General features: G+C 33.2%; 1 long non-coding RNA gene across 7 annotated transcripts in view; it reads left to right on the top strand.

Moving 5' to 3' along the window:
• Positions 1–18,282, top strand: part of LOC146405666 (uncharacterized) — a 435,623-nt gene that overhangs the window by 45,399 nt on the left and 371,942 nt on the right. The window contains exon 4 of one of the 7 annotated variants that reach the window (XR_014838473.1): positions 4,140–5,923. The exons of the other annotated variants lie outside the window; for them this stretch is intronic. This is a non-coding gene — a long non-coding RNA (uncharacterized LOC146405666). Of the gene's footprint in view, positions 1–4,139; positions 5,924–18,282 lie in introns of those variants that run through there. 7 annotated transcript variants of the gene reach the window in all.

Below are 18,282 nucleotides of genomic sequence, written 5' to 3'. Positions count from 1 at the left end.
GTTAAGGATCCAGCATTGATTCACTTGTGACTGTGGCTCTGATCTGATCCCTGGCCCAGGAACTCCATTTGCCACTGGGTGGCCAAAATGAAAAAGAAAGAAAGTAATATGTATATATATATAAATAATCTGACCTTATATTGAGATTGCCAAATCATTTTGAGTTTATTTTTGTGTATGGTGTTAGAGAGCATTCTAATCTCATTCATTTACATGTAGCTTTCCAGTTTTCCTAGCACCACTTATGGTGGAGACTGTCTTCCACTGTATATTCTTGCCTCCTTTGTTCTAGATCAGTTGACCATAGGTGTTTCGGTTTATTTCTGGGCTTTCTATTCTGTTTCCTTTATCTATATTTCTCTTTCTGTGCCAGTACCATACTGTTTTGGTAACTGTAGCATTGTAGTATGGTTTGAAGTCAGGGAGCCAGATTCCTCCATTTCTGGGTTTTTTTTTTTTTTTTTTTTTTTTTCCCCCAACATTGCTTTGGCTATTCATGATCTTTTGTGTTTTCACACAAATTTTAATATATTCTGTTCTAGTTCTGTGAAGAATGTCCTTGGTAGTTTGATAGAGATTATGTTGAATTTCCTTGGGTAGTATAGTCATTTTGATAATATTGATTCTTCTAATTCAAGAGCATGGTACATATTTCCATCTGTTTATGTCACCTTTCATTTCTTTCATCAGTGTCTTAGGATTTTTAGAGTGTAAGTTTTTTGTCTATTTAGGTAGATTTATTCCTAGGTTATTATTTTTTTAAATGCAGTGGTAAATGGGATAGTTTCTCTGATTTCTCTCTAATCTTTCATGGCCAGTATATAGAAATACAATTGATTTCTGTGTATTAATTTTGTATGCTACAACTTTTCCAAATTCATTGATGAGTTCTAACAGATTTTTGGTAGTGTCTTTAGGATTTTCTTTGTAGAGTATCAAGTATCATGTCATATGCAGACAATGATAGTTTTACTTCTTTTCCAACATGGATTCCGTTTATTTCTTTTTTCTTCTCTAATTGTCATTGCTAGGATTTCCAAAACTTTGCTCTATAGTAGTGGTGAAAGTGGGCATCCTTGTCTTGTTCTTGAGCTTTAGCAAAGTGTTTTCAGTTTTTCACCATTGAGAAAGATGTTAGATGTTGGGTTAGTCACATATGGCTTTTATTATATTGAAGTAGGTTCCCTCTATGCCCACGTTCCAGAGAGTTTTTTTGATCAGACATGGGTGTTGAATTTTGTTAAAACTTTTTCTGCATCTATTGAGAAGATCATATGGTTTTTCTTTTTCAATTGGTTCATGTGGTGTGTCACACTGATTGATTTGTGTATATTGAAAAATCCTTGCATCACTGGAATAAATCCCACTTGGTCATCATCTGTGATCCTTTTAATGTATAGTTGGATTTAGTTTGCTAATATTTTGTTGAGGATTTTTACATCTATGTTCATCAGTGATATGGCCTATAATTTTCTTTTTTTGTGGTTTATTTGTCTGGTTTTGGTATCACAGTGATAGTGGCCTCATAGAATGAGCTTGGATGTGTTCCCACCTTGGCTGTTTTTTGTAAGAGTTTCAGAAGAATAGGTGTTAGTTCTTCTCTGAATGTTTGATAGAATTTTCCTGTGTAGCCATCAGGTCCTGGACTTTTGTTTTTTCTAAGTTTTTTAATCATATTTTCAATTTCAGTACTTGTGATTTGTGTATCATATTTTCAATTTCTACCTGGTTAGGTCTCAGTAGGTGGTACCTTTGTAAGATTCCTCCCATTCCTTCTATGTTTTCCATTTTATTGACATATATTTTATTATAGTAGTGTTTAATGATCCCTTGTATTTCCATGGAGTCATTTGTAATTTCTCCTTTTTTATTTGTAATTTTTATTGATTTGAACCTTATCCCTTTTTTTCTTGATGACTCTGGGTAAAGGTTTATCAGTTTTGTTGATTTTACTTAGGCAGAATATTCTTTAACATAAATCACAGCAACATCTTGTTTGATGCACCTCTTAGAATAAGGTTAAAAAAAAAAACAGATAAACAAATGGGACCTAATTAAACTCAAAAGCTTAATTTTGACCTAATTAAACTCAAGAAATCCAAAAAGACAACCCATAGAGTGGGAGAAAATCTTTGTAAATTATGCAACTGACAAAGGCCTAATCTCCAAAATATATAAACAATACATACAACTCAAAAACAAAAAAAACAAACAACCCAACTGAAAAATGGGCAGAAGACTTAAATAGACATTTCTCTGAAGAAGACATATGGATGGCCAACAGGCACATGAAAAAATACTCAACATCACTAATTATTGGAGAAAATGCAAATCAAAGCTGCAATGAGGTACCACCTCATATTGGTCAGACCACCCGTCATTAACGAGTCAACGTAAAACGAATGCTGGATATGGTTTGGTGAAAAGGGTACTCTCCTTCACTGTTAGTGGGAATGTTAATTGGTACAACCAATTTAGAAAACAGTGTGGAGGTACCTCAGAAAACTTAATATAGAACTACCATATGATCCAGCAATCCCATTCCTAGGCATATATCAGGACAAAACCTCCATTCAAAACTATACATGCACCCCCATGTTCATCACAGCACTATTCACAATAGCCAAGACATGGAAACAAACAAATTGTCCACTGACAGATGAATAGATTAAGAAGATGGGGTATGAGGGTCTCTAGTTCCATTCGTGTTGCTGCAGATGGCATTATTTCATTCTTTTTTATGGCTGGATAGTATTCCATTGTGTTTATACCACATCTTCCTAATCCTATTGTCTATTTTTTTTGTTTTGTGTCTTTTGCAGCTTATTGAAGCAAAAGTGTGCTTACTTAATATGTTGTTCTATATTTCAATTTAAAAATTTAATATTTGATTTTTCAATTAATTTAAATAGAGAATTTGTTTTATATCGTTTCTTTTCATTATTAGTAACAGTTGTATAATCTTAATCTATAATGTTTTTATTTGGACAAAATATGAAGATTAAGGAAATAAAAATTGAATAGTAAATATTTTTTAAACCATTGCCTTTATGTAATAGATTTCTGTAATTATGTTGTTTCTTTCAGTGTTCTCTATTCTACTCCTATAATCTATGTGCACCCATTCTCAGATTCTTATTTTTGAGGACCCTAAAATCCAGCTTAATTTTTATATTTCTATGGCTAAATATTTGTCTTTTTCTATTATATGATCTTCTTTATAAATTTATTGGTCATACATGGCTCAGTGATCTTTTTCATCTTGATTTTATGATCATCTTGCCAAGATATCAAAAACAAACAATTCTAATTAGAAACACATTATGTATGTATATACAATGTATATATGTGTGTGTATATATGCATATATCTTTATACTAAAAATAAAATCTGTTAAAATAGCTTTCTTTGCCAGCCAGAAAAGGCATATTTTTCTTTTATTATTTTTAAATAAAGTAATTACTTTTATTGAAAACAAAAATGACTGACTGACTTTTCTGGATAATCATGATGGATATTGCTAAGATTGTTCTTTATTTCTCAAGTGTAGCATTGATTTTTAAGTAATGCTTTAAAACTTAGAGGAAACATACATGTATTGCCTAATAGGAAAGAACATACACCAATAGTTGACAAAGGTTGAGAGTGGCAGATGATTTGGGAACCATAATTTTTGTGTGTACAAAATCAATCATTTGAATCATTTCATCTTTTATAATGGACATGTGATATGTTTGCATTGCAAAAAATAATTACAGAGAGAAAAGTTCTTTGAATCAATTTTTTTAAATTTTCCATTAAATTCTTACACATCTCTTAAGTTTAGTCCAAGAACTTTATATTTTAATTGTTAATACCAAAAAATTCTATAATTTGTTGTTTGCTCATTAGTAGTATAAAAGTATACTTTCAATTATGTATGCTTATTTTTTTATCCAAAACAATGATTAAGCTTTAATTTTTGTAATATGTAAAATAAAAAAGGTTTTGGAACTTTATATAGAAAAACCATATCATTCAAATTAGGAAACATTCATTCCTTCAATTCATTCACTCAATCTTTCAGTCTAGTCTAGTCATTAGCAAGGAATTCAAATGTAATTTTTGTTCCACTAATTTGAACATCTTTTTCTTCACAGTGTGAAATGGAATGTGTATACGTCTTAAAGAAATGTATTTTCTGAAGGCCTAGTTTTATAAATAGACTTTATCCCTCTAATGTAAAATATGTGCAGTGTTTAATCTGTTTTACTTTTGGATACACATTTAACTGAAAAATAAATTAGATTTTTCTTGGCTTTTTTCCCCCTCCCTTAGCATTTCATGTATATTGTCCTCTGTTTTCTGGAATTTATTGTGGCTGATGGAAAGCTCAGGGTTATACTCATTGCTTTTCCCATTGTAGAAAAATTTTTGGTATTTTTAGTTTTTGATTTTTGTCTTTTATGCTGTCATTTTATCCTTAGTTGAAGATCTATTCTGCCACTTATCTAAAGACTCCTTTCTTCAGCATTGTAACTGTTTCAGCCATTATCACAGTATGTACTGTTTTCTCCACTTTTCTCTTTTCTTATGACCTCATTAGATGCACAATGGCCTGTCTCATTTTCTGTTCCATATCTTTTAACCTCTTTCACATTTTCTATCACTTTAATTCATTGCTTATACTCCACTTCTCTTAAATCTACCTTCCATATTTCAAGAGTTATTCATTTGAAAGATATATTTAACTTTAGTTCTACTTGGTTTTCCCCCAAATATCCCCATTTATTCTATACCTATTTCCTGAGTCCCTAACTTTTCATATGTGTTATTTTGAAGATAATTATTTTATATTTTTAAGGTTATCTTAGGTTCTTTGGGTGTATTAGAGATATAAACTCTCACATACAACTTCCCCCCCTTGTTTGATTCATATTTTTTTTATTGTAATACCATCTTCAGTGGGGACATTTTTGTCTGCGGGAGTTCTGTGTGCTTCAGTTATGAAACTTATCTTTCTGCCGAAGGGCTTCTGACATTTCTTTGTGGGCATTATGGGTGTTTATGAAACTGTTCAAATTTTATATTTATTTCTTGGTTTCATTTTTTTTCTCACTTTTCAGATATTTAGAGTTTATAAACCACAACTTAAAGTGGCCAAGCCATGGGATTTAAAATTTTCAAAAATGGCTTTTTTTTCTCCTTTCCCATAGATTTATGAAGCATTCATTTTTTTTGAACTTTGTGCTGGGTAGACGTTTCCAAGCTTTGCTCCTTATCACCTACCCAATGGCTGTGCCTTCTATTCTAGTGTGCTTGTCAGAGATCCAGCCTCAGCAGTTAGGACATGTATCTGAGACTAGGTAACCATGGACTGCCCTGATATCAATTTGTACTTATGTCTTTAATTTCTTATTACTTACTTGTTTACTGTCCAGACTACCTATGTGTGTATATATATATATACACATTTTTTTTTAAATAATTATGTGTGGATTCTAGTGTGATATAGGAGTGGAGAGGAGAAAAGTCCAACATAGTTTAGTTTTTTATATTGCTAGAGGCATCAAAGAGTTTTTGGTATGTAAATCTCTAAATCTCTCATTTACTTGAACAAAGCTTTTAAACACTTTAGTGATTATATTTGACTACTGTAAAAGTAGTCCACTAGAATAAAGCACTTTTGAGAGCAGAAACCAAGGCTTATTTAAATTTGTACCCAAATAATATTTTAATCATATGTATGGCTAAATAGTATTTGTTGAAATAAAATTTATGTAAAATACATGTAGATTTATATTCTGAAATAAAATGTCTTCTGGAAAGAACATAGATAAATTTCCTAACATTCCTATGAAAAAAATTTTTCCATGTCTGTCATAAGTTCTTACTTAATTAAAAAGACCTGAGATGCTTTAAAATAAAAACATACCATAAGTGATTATTTGCAAATGTTGAATGTGCTTTTCTTCACGCTAGGTAATTGAATAAAATCTTTAAGATATTTAACTTGGCAATGCCTCAAGTAAAACAGTGACTTTCAGTAAACCGGTAAAATAGTTCTGGCTACTAGAGAAATATGTTTCCATTTATTATAAAGACAAATTCTAACTTACCAATTGTAAAGCAACAGTTTTTTTTTTTTTTTCTTTTTAAGAAAATAATTCATTCCTTCAAAGTGATAGAAACTGTTGAGTATTACTAGGAGAGATTATGGGAAATTTTGTTAATTGAAATTGTTTTTATTTTATTTTTTATATATCATATCAGATAGACTCTCCTTGTCTGAATTGCAATCAAGTAATAATTCATCAGATACCAGCAATTTCCTTAAGGCAGGTAGCAATATAAAAAAGAAATACATTCTCATTTTGAAAGAGTTTGACCTTTTATTAAATCTGTAAAGGCAAAAGGGAGTTAAACACTGTCATATTTCACAGCTCCCAATTAAGAAAGCTTTAATTATTATTATAGAACAAACTGAGTCAATTAGGTTTTTGGACCTTATATTTCATCATCCTTAGCAATCCTCTCAGCCTACTGTTCAAGTCCTGAGCTGTGGCTCTCTATAACACTCTTAGCATTTGATTTAGTTTACAAAGAGAAATGAACTATAGCCATCTCCTAGACAGTGAAATTGCATTGCAACGTGCTTAAGTAGTCTACGACTAGAAGGAAAACAAACAAACAAATACGAAAACCAAAAACCTTAAGCCTCTTAATATCTTCCACCATCTTCATAAACATACAGGTGAAAAAGAACTGGGAGACCAAAAACAAAAACAGAAACAAACCATCACTAAATCATAAAAATATAGCTCTGCTCTATGTGCTGGAAATCTAATCTCTTAAAAAAATTATTTCCGTGTATTTTATACAATTTGTGTTATATACTACCTCATACCTTAAACACGTACATTTTAAAAAACAATAAAAATTTAAAAGGAAGAAGTTGTGATATATGTATTTGAGTCAGCAGTATTAATTTTTAGCACTTAAGATGTTATTTTAAAATAATGTGGTTTTTATAGGCTTCATTTTTCATTTTAGGTGATCTATTCTACCTTCTCTTTTCTTCTCAACTGGCATAATAGTAGATTATGGTCAATAATTTATATCATGTTTTAATGTTTAACTTAGTGGAGAAAATAATTGCTAATTTTTAATACCACTAGTAGCTAGTTAGAAACAGCTGTTTTTATTCAGTGACCAGCTATTCATTAAAGTGGTGGTTCTCAGAAATTTGCATCACCTGGTGGGTTTGTTAAACCAGAGATTGTGGGCCCCAGTCCCAAAGTGTCTGATTCAGTAGATCTAGGTTGGAATGAGAAAGTTATCATTCTTAAGAAGTTCCCTGGTGATGTTCTTGCTGCTGGTTCAGCGATGACAGATTAAGAACCACTGCTAGAAAGAATAGTTGTTCCACTTATATCTGGAAAAAATTATCTTGGGAAGCTGTGAAATATACAGATCCCAGTGTCTGCTGTCTACATATCAAGGTTCAATAGGATCCTGAATAATTAGAACTACAGTTTAACTTCCTCACATTACTCCAAGACCAACTTAGTATGTATTTCCACTTATGATTTATTCAGCAAATATTCACCTAGGTTCAACTATATACCAAGGACCATTCCAGACCCCGGAGATATCCTATTTAACAGGACAGACATGCTCCCTTACATGCTGGCATGTTAGGATAGGGTGGACAAGGAGACAGTCATGTTTGCTTTTAGTAGCAAATGTTGTAAACCCTACCTGTCCCTAAAATATCCATCTATATGCTAGAATATTATGTACCAGTTAAGTTATATATCTATACATGTTGATGTGGAAACATCAAGACATAGTGTTGAGTGGAAAAAAGCAAGTTCCAGATGAGCATGAAAAGAATAATATGTGTAAAATCAAAGTCAAAACTATGTATTTCTGTGAGTATATTTATATCCATAAAGAGTGTGAAAAACAAAATATAACAAGTGTGTGTACTGGTATTGAAAATATTGATTTTTCTGTTCTTTCATTAAAAGAAAAATATTCATATGCTTTTATGAAACTAAAAAGTATTACAAAGTAGTGGGTGAGACAATAGAAAATTGGGCAAAATGCTCTCCCTCATAAAAAATTTAAAATGACAAAATGACTAACAACCACATTAGTCATCAATAAAATGCATATTAAAATATCCGTAAGATACTTATTTAGACATAGTATAAATGCATGGGGGAAAAAAGTACAAGCTTTGCTTGCCTGGTTCAAAAATGATTACATAGGGAATGTCAGACCAGGATTTTCAAGAAGATCTTAACCAGTCCTTTCTACTCACTACACAGAAACAGACTGACAGAAACCACTTAAACAAGTCCATTGCCTTCAGAGTCTGTATTTTGCTTACTAAAGGATATTTCAGGGGATGCTCCTGTGGAATTAGTCTCAAAACCAGTTCTTTATATTTTCCAGTACCTACTTTTTACTTTCAACCATGACTTGCTCTCTTGTACTCCTACCATATAGCTTTTCTAAAGAACGATAGCTCGATAAGAAACTTTTTCCGGCTTGTGACATGTAATTCTCATCAATGATTTCAACCCATTCTCTCTGTGTACCATTTCTGATAATTCAGTAAAGAATGCCCTGTTTGAAATGGCTTCTAAGAAACAAGAGATATTATTCATCTCTTGTCATTCCCCTTATACTGGAATCTATAATTAAGACTGAGATAGGTATATAGAGATGAAAATACTGATAAATCTGATAAAGATAATAGAAATTTTTAGATCTGGACAAAGCTGCCTTGCTAATATTTCACCCCAAAGTTAGATTTATGCCCACAGACATTGCTGCAGCTGGAAAATTGAACTTAAAGCAAGAGAGCTTGCCATAACATTTATGGCATGGCCAGAAAGAAGACCGGAATTCAACCTCCTGTGAATGGGCCAGTCACCAGAAAGATAAGTTCCAATTAGCTGTGCTTGAGGATCTAAGTTTCAATCTTTCAGATCTTCCCATCTTTAAAGACATTCTTCCCCTACTGAGGAGTGAATTAGGAAAAAAGAGCTAGAAGAGATACCTTATAGCACAGCTTAATATTTCTCTAACTTCAGGGAGCACCAAAATCGCATGGAGACCTTGTTAAAACACACACTGTTAGGTTCAGACACTAAAGTGGCGGGTCTTAGCCTAAGAAAGTCTAAAAGGTTCACAAGTGGATACTGATGCTTCTAGTTATCAAAATTGAAGAACCTTAGTAATAGTGCATTAGAATCATCTGGGAGATCTTTTAGAAAATACTCATGTTTCACTGCCATGCAAACCAATTAAATATGCCTCTGAAGGTGTGGCCTCAGTCACTGTGAGTTGATAAATTCTTTCTAGGTGATTCTAATATTCAAGTAGTGTTATTCATGGTATCTTGAAGTAGTTGTATTTAGATGCTGGCTACTGTAGAAATTTAAGTTTTCTCTTAATTTGTCTCTTAATTTTCTTTTAAATTTTAAACTCTCATAACTTAGTCACTGAAGATATATATTTCTGAATACTCAGAAAAGAAAATACAAGTTTGTAGCCATATATTATTATTTTTTAAAATATTTTTGGTATATGGGGACATTGCAAAATGGCAATAATGTTTTTCCCTTATTTAAAGAATGATCATTTCTCATATTTACATAGGAGATAAATTGACCTTTATACTGGTGTATTTACTGTGCACATTTTCTTTAAAAATTAAAAATTTGGAGTTCCCGTTGTGGCACCATGGAAACGAATCTGACTAGGAACCATGAGGTTGCAGGTTAGATCCATCGCCTCGCTCAGTGGGTTAAGGATCCAGTGTTGCTGTAAGCTATGGTGTAGGTCACAGATGCGGCTCGAATCTGTTGTTGCTGTGGCTGGCAGCAATAGCTCCTGTTAGACCCCTAGCCTGGGAACCTCTACATGTCACAGGTGCAGCCCTAAAAAGATTAAAAAAAAAAATTACCAGAAACCATAGAAAAGCACTATTTTGAGTTACCTTTGTTGAGGAATTTATATAAAATTCATGTAAACAAAGTTAGCTTGAGATGATTATGTTCACTTTAAAAAAAGAATTTTTTTCTGTTTTATTATGAAATACACACATTCAATATTAAAAGTAATAATAGGAGTTCCCTGGTGGCTTAGAGAGTTAAAGATCCGAGGTTGTCACTGCTGTGACTTGAATTGCTGCTGTGGCATGATTTGATCCATGGTCCAGGAACTTCCAAATGCCCTGGATGTAGCATGTTTATTAAAGAATAATTCTAGACTATGGACTTTTTTTCATGGTCTGGATTTCTTGTTGGAATCATATGCACATAATATTTTTATACCATCTTGCCCCTTAATAATGATATTTAAATTTTTATAGTTTATGCAATTTATTAAATTTTATACCAATGCATTCATATTTTACCTTGTTAAGCTTCAAAATGATCTTGTCTTGTTATATGCTTCTGTTTAATTTCACATCAGGATTTGGATATTTCTCCTATTTTTTTTCTTGCTTATATAAGGTTAAATGATGAAATTCTCTTATGATACTAGTCACTTATTAACTCTCACCATTAGGATTGGTGTACCACAGATACGATCTCATTCATTCTTTACGACTACACTCTAAGCTAGAAATAATTATTCCCAATTAACAAAGGAGGAGGTTGACCTCAGAGAGGTTAAGTAATCTATTTAAGGTTGTATTGCTAATAAAGAACCCTGGCTGGTCTGTTGATTCTAAACCAAGCTCCTAGTTACTAAATTCTGCATTTCAGTCTTTTTAGAACATACCCACAGCCACAAAATCTTATTGATGCATTTTACTTATAGTTTTTACTTATAGTTCTCTCTCTCTCATTATTATGTATCCAACATAGAAACTAAACTATATACAGATGTGAGAGAGATACAGATACAGACAGACACAGGAGAGGAACTCTGGGTTTATCTCAGGTGTTTACTTTATGATTCTCAAAATGTATTAATTCTCATAATTTTTAATTGCTCAGATTTTGGCTGAAATGGTTTTTAAAATAAAGTGAATAGATATAAGTGAAAAAGTTCATTAGGAGGTCTTTGTGGTATCCTGAGGGACACTTACAATGTACCTACATCCTAACTGTTGGCACAGCAGTGAGTCATCAGTAACATATTAACTACAGATTTAGGCATTTCATAAAAAGAAGTAATTACCAGTAATCTTTTCACTTGAGGGTTAGTTTAGGAGTCCAGCTTTAATGTCTCACATCACAGAGTCATAATGGATCTATATCCAAGCTAGTCAGGCAGGGAGAATCTCAGTCTCTGCTTCTCTCTCTCTCTCTCTCTCTCCCTCTTCTCCCTCTCTAGCTCCCTCCATCTCTCACTAATTTTTGTTTTCTATCCTTGGAACTGTACACAGTGCCAATAGGAGGGATTACATACCTGGTTATCTAACTTAAAAGCATATCATTTAATTAGGAAGAATTTCTTCCCCTAACTTTAAAGTTTAAGGGAACTTTTTCTTGGTTTAGAAGACATTGAATGATATAATAGAACTATCTTCACATAGTTCTGTAGCAAAAGCACACGCAAGAGAATCTCTTATGTTAAACCAAGGTAAAATGTGATTAGCAACTAAGCTTTACCCTTTTATCAGGCTTTGGCCTATCCAGGAGAGTGAATCTGAAAGGGAAAAGAAGAGAGAGCTTCTGGCTTAGACTCTCCTGAATGCAAGAGGGATGTTTAAACCAAATGGTATATTCTTGTTACATTTGAAACTGGTTGGCATTTATTGTTCACATAAAGCAGTCCTATGGTTTTAAAGCACTCAGCAGGCTTTAAGATGACTACCATGGTCTTACAATTAACCAAGTTTTGCCACACCAGGGGGCCATTTATACTTTTTTTTTTCCCCAGTACATTTTTTTTTTCTACTGTACAGCATGGTGACTCAGTTACACATGTATACATTCTTTTTTCTCACGTTATCATGCTCCATCATAGGTGACTAGATATAGTCACTATACTTATAATTAGGAAATATGTAGTTTATTTTTGAAGATTGTACCAGCATATACTCACCAGTAATGGTAAGTACTAGGCACCTTAAACTGATTTTTACTTCCTTGTGATCCAAATCTGTCTAGCGTAAATACAGAAACTTAAATGTCCTTGTATGGATCTGTTTCCTCACTAGATTCTCCATGTTAGGCTAAATTCTTCATGATAACTTGGACTTTGAATGTGGTCTTCAGAACTTCTCTCTGTTTTGTCACTAAGTAGACATGTGCAATTAAAAAAAGTAGAGAATATTACCTTGAGAAGACATCATGGGTGAGCTCACTTGGCACCCATTTCCTACTCTTTCTCCCTTGCTTGGTTTTATTCCAATAGAAACATAAAAGTCCTGATCTTCTCTGGCTCTCTTGAAACTAGAATGGCTAATGAGATGTAATAAATTCTGATGCCACAGCCTGTTTTGCCTTCTTCCTGTATTCATCCTGAATGCTGGCAAGGTGACTGGAAATTCAGAGCTACTGTGCTTACTGGTAAATGCCAGAGAAGGATGTAGGGGAACACAGATGTCTTGGCTCTGAGTCCACTGAAAACCTGATCAACCTCTTAATTGCCTACCTTCAGACTGTGAATTATATTAAAAAAAAAGTATATTTTCTTAAGCCACTGTAGGTGGTTTTCTCTAGTTTAAATTACTTTAAAGTAAAATATAATCTAACAACTAACCTATCTAACATAATGTGAACTGTGAATCTTGCTTACCTAGTTCATTAAATAATAGAAAACTAGGTCTCTAACCATGAAAGAAAGTTGAAGTTAACAGTAAGACTGTTTACTATATCACAATTTTGAGGTGAGAAAGATAGTTTTGACTCTCAAAAACCTCAAAAAATGTATTAAAGATAACTATTTTTCTTAAGAAGTGTCCATTTACATTTAATAATATATTGAACATTTGTTAATTGGGCATTGTATCATTTACCCTTCCTCTTCTTCTTCCTAAGAGCATCTGGGATTTCCCATGTATAATATTAGCAAAGGATAGATTATTCTACTTCTGTTTCTAGGGATGCACTGGGATTGGCTAAATCCAATTAATATGGTCCATTCCTGGATAAGGTAGTTTTTTCCAAATAAGTTCATATGAAAGCATCAGGGTGAGAAGTGTTGGTGCCCCACAGTTACATGCTCTTAATTTGGCTGTTAAGGAAGCAAACTCTTTCTTACTTGCTGTACATGAACGTGGGAGCAGGTAGTAGAATATGTGGGCAGCTAAGTTGGAAATACATAGAGAAGCCATCAGAAAATGGAGGCATGGTTAAGGAATGAATTATGTCCTGGTTATATTGCTGGGACCCAAGATGTCAGCCTATCTTGCAACTAGAACAATTCATACATTTCACATTGAAGTAACTTCAAATTTTCCTTTATTTTAAAAGTTTGAATGAGTTGGGTTTTATATTATTCTTCTTATATTTATATTATAGTTGAAATAGAACGACTTCTAATATATACATTATTTGCTTGCTTTGTAACTGAAAGTATCAAATAAAGAGGATTATATTAGTTTTTGATATTTTCTGACTATTGTAAAATTATGTCCTTTCACTCTTGCTTGCTCTCTCTTTTGCTCATGTGACTAAACAGAGTCTATTTTATTTTCATGGATAATTTTATAGTGCTATGTGGAGTGATAAATAATAAAATGAGAATGATAATATTATCTATAATTCACTGTCCTGTACATGTGGGGTTTTTAAAAATCTTTTTGGTCAAGAAATGTAGGGAGACAAAAACTTGGTCCAGTTTTACACTTGAACTTCAGATCAAGCATAGACTGAAATTACTTTAACCCTTGAGTATTCAGTAAGCCATCTAATAAATCCACTTTATTTTAAAATTTCAAATGAGAGTTGAATAAGATGGTTTCCAAGTAGTCATGTCTTGCCTTCCTCACTTCTTTGCACAAGGTTTTCATAGGTTGACAGCTACATGGTCCCTGAGCCAAAGTACAAAGTATTTAAGAACCCTTCTCTGCTTTGAAGGTAAAGTGTAAAATTAGTCTTATTGTGGCAGGTCCAACATACTTTCTGTCTAGGAATAGTCCAGAGCATCTGTGAGATCACCCTTGCATAAACTCACTGGACCTGCCAGACTGGTGGTAATTGTACATGGTCAAGTTTTTAATTACTACTGAGTCTAGAGCATATTTGCCCCCAAAAATCTATTATCTTGTCCCTGAGAATTTGTTTTATTCTATGTGGTTACCCTCTCAAAGGCCAGATTTTGATCCTCAAAATTTAGTGTGCATAAGTATCACCAAGGAGAGCTTGTCGAAAAAGCAGACTCATGCATGCCACCTTCCCCAGAAGGATCTGCTGAGGAGGTTAGAGAATAACAATTAAGAAATGTTAAGATAGACATCCGCATTTCCAGATGTTAGTTATTTAAAGGTGGACAGGCTACCTAAAACCTAAATTTACACTAAAAATGCACTTTAAGTAAACTCATTTCTGCAATAATATTTTTTTCATATGAGATATCGTTGGGTAAATATTCACAAGCAGATCACTTTCCTCTCAGAATAAAGCAAAAGTGGACTGACCTCTCTCTCTCATGCCATGGAAGCAACTACAAAAGATGAGAAAAACACATGCCACTTTATCTTCCTCCAACAAGCTTAAAGTCTACTAAAATGTGAAACAAATTGCAAATAATTATAATAAAGTGGAGAGTTATGCATTGTAAGATACAAAGCAGTGCCATGGCAGTTCAAAGATAATGGAAAGCACGTTCAATTTGAGGTTGTCCTACAAAACAACATTTTATGCAAGTTCTTCTTTTTTTGTGTGGTCTTTTACTTGTTTTTAATAGCTGTATTCTAAGAGTTAAGCGATTGGCATGAGGTGTCAATGTGGTCTCACTTTCCTAACAGAAACTTTAAAGTTTAACATTGCATACACTCTTGTGATCTGAATCTTACAGAAACTTATATCTACTTCTTGAAAGTATTGTTATTACTATCTGAATTCTCCTTCAAAGTTAACTCAACCAAGTAAAAAAATATTGAAGAAAGTAATGAATTAGCCAAAGAATTTGTGAATGGTTTAATTCTTGACTGGAAGAAGCAGTAGCAGAATAAAGACATTGAAATAATTTTGTAAAGTAGGTTGAGGTAGACAAATAAATAGGATGAACATGCCATATAAGCACATAGCTGAAGGACTATTGGACAATGACTCCAGTAAAGAAGGTACTGTTTAAAAATAAAGTGATATATGATAGTTTTCTATTCAATTTTCTGAGGAACCTTCATACAGTTTCTGATAGAGATTGTACATTCCCACCAACAGTGAAGGAGGGTTCCCTTTTCTCCACACCCTCTCCAGCATTTGTTATTTGTAGACTCATTAATGGTGGCCGATCTGACAGGTGTGAGGTGGTACCTCATTGTAGCATTTCTTTTCATTTCCCTAATAATTAGTGATGTTGAGCATTTTTTCATGTGCCTATTAGCTATCTGTATATCTTATTTAGTGAAATGTCTGTTTAAGCCTTTTGCTCATTTTTTCTATTTGTTTGTTTTTTACTTGTTGAGTTGTATGAGTTTTTTGTATATTTTGGGTATTAGGTCCTTGACAGTTGCATCATTTGCAAAGATTTTTCTCCCATTCTGTGGGATGTCTTTTCATTGTTTAAGTAGTTGCCTTTGCTTTGCAAGAGTTTTTGAATTTAATTAGGTTCCATTGGTTTATTTTTGTTTTTGTTATCATTATTCTATGATGTGGATCAAACAAGATTTTGCTGTGAATTATGTCAAAGAGTGTTCTGCCTATGTTTTCCTCTAGGCATTTTATAGTATCTGGCCTTACATTTAGGTCTTTAATATATTTCGAGTTTATTTTTGTGTATGGTGTTAGAGAATGTTCTGATTTCATTATTTTACATGTAGCTTTCCAGTTTTCCCATAACCACTTATTGGACAGACTATCTTTCCTCCGCTGTATGTTCTTGCCTCCTTTGCTATAGATTACTTGACTGTAGGTGCCTGGATTTATTTATATCCTGTTGCATTGATCTAAATTTCTGTTTTTGTGCCAGTACCATATGGTTTTGATGACTGTAGCTTTGTAGTATAGTCTGAAGACAGGGAGCCTGATTCTTCCAATTCTGTTTTTCTTTTTTTCAATATTGCTTTGTATATTTTGGATCTTTTGTGTTTCCATATAAATTAAAAAAAATATTCTGTTCTAGTTCTGTGAAGAATGTCCTTGGTAATTTGATAGGGATTGCATTTAATCTGTAGATTGCCTTGGGTAATAGAGTCATTTTGATAATATTGATTCTTCTAATCCAAGAGCATGGTATATCTTTTGATCTGTTTGTGTCATCTCTGATTTCTTTCATCACTGTCTTATAGTTTTCAGAGTACAGGTTTTTGTCTCTTTAGGTTGGTTCATTCCTAAGGATTTTATTCTTTTTGATGTGATGTTAAATGGGATGGCTTCCCTAATTTCCCTTTCTGACCATTTATTGTTAGTATCTAGAAATGCAATCAATTTCTGTGAATTAATTTTGTATCCTGCACCTTTACCAAATTCATCGATGAGCTCGAACAGTTTTCTCGTTGTGTCTTTAGGATTTTCTAAGTATAGTATCATGTCATCTACAAACACTGATAGAGTTTTACTTCTTCTTTTCCAACTTAGATTCCCTTTGTTTCTTTTTTCTTCTCTAATTGTCATTGATAGGACTTCCAAAACTTTGCTGAATAGTAGTGGTGAAAGTGGACATCCTTGTCTTGTTCCCTATCTTAGTGGGAATGTTTTCAATATTTCACCATTGAGAATGATGTCAGCTGTGAGTTTGTCATATATGGCTTTTATTATGTTGAGGTAGCTTCTCTCTATTCCCACTTTCTGGAATTTTTTTTTTAATCAGAAATGGGTGTTGAATTTTGTCCAAAGCTTTTTCTGTCTATTGCGATGATCATATGGTTTTTATTCTTCATTTTGCTGATGCGGTATTTCACACTGATTGATTTGTGGTATTGAGGAATCCTGCATCCCTGGGATAAATCCCACTTGATCATAGTCAATGATCCTTTTAATGTACAGTTGGATTTGGTTTGCTAATATTTTGCTGATGATTTTTGCATCTATGTTCATCAGTGATATTGGCCTGTAATTTTCTTTTTCTGTGGTATATTTTTCTGGTTTGGTAGCAGGGTGATTGAGGCCTCACAGAATGAACTTGGGAGTGTTTTTAACATATGATCCAGCAATCCCATTCCTGAGCGTATATCCAGATAAAACATTTATTCAAAAAGATACATGCACCCCAGTGTTCATTGCAGCATTATTCACAGTAGCCAAGACATGGAAAAAACCTAAATGTCCATCAACATATGAATGGATTAAGAAGATGTGGTTCATATATACAAAGAATACTACTCAGCCATAAAAAAGAATGAAATAATACCCTTTGGAGCAATATGGATGTAACTAGAGGTTCTCATACTAAGTGAAGTACATCGGAAAAGTCACTTATACATTGAATCTAAAATATGGCAAGAACATATCTGCAAGATAGAAACTGACTCACAAACATGCAGAATACTTGTGATTTCCAAGGGGAGTGTGATTTACAGGGAGTTTGGGGTTGGTAGATGCAAACTATTACATTTAGAATGGATATGGGAGTTCCCATCATGGCTTAGTGGTTAACGAATCTGACTAGGAACCATGAGGTTTCGGGTTCGATCCCTGGCCTTGCTCAGTGGGTTGAGGATCTGGCGTTGCTGTGAGCTGTGGTGTAGGTTGCAGATATGGCTCAGATCCTGCGTTGCTGTGACTCTGGTGTAGGCCGGCGGCTACAGCTCCGATTGGACCCCTAGTCTGGGAAACTCCATATGCCATGGGAGCAGCCCTAGAAAAGACAAAAAAAAAAAAAAAAAAAAAAAAAAAAAAAAAGGATAAGCAATGAGGTCCTACTGTATAGCACAGGGGGGAACTACATCCGATCTCTTGGGATAGATCATGATGGAAAATAGTATGAAAAAATAATGTATGTATATGCGTGACTGGATCACTATGCTGTACAGCAAAAATTGGCACAATGTTGTGTATAAATTATACTTTAATAACTATCAAAAATTAAAAATGAAATAAATAAATGTAAAAAAGTAAAAATAAGGTGATAAAGCATTCTCAAAACCTAACAACCTCAAACTAATATTGAAAAGTCATGTTCAGAGCATTCAGAAGGTATTTCTATGTGGAGAGAGACAGA

Source organism: Sus scrofa, chromosome 2, assembly GCF_054392235.1.
Source record: "Sus scrofa isolate SSC_HxYL_T2T_F1_AM1 chromosome 2, Sscrofa_HxYL_maternal_Yorkshire_Landrace_v2.0, whole genome shotgun sequence".
Lineage (NCBI taxonomy): Eukaryota > Metazoa > Chordata > Mammalia > Artiodactyla > Suidae > Sus > Sus scrofa.
This window is presented reverse-complemented; position numbering and strand designations above follow the sequence as displayed.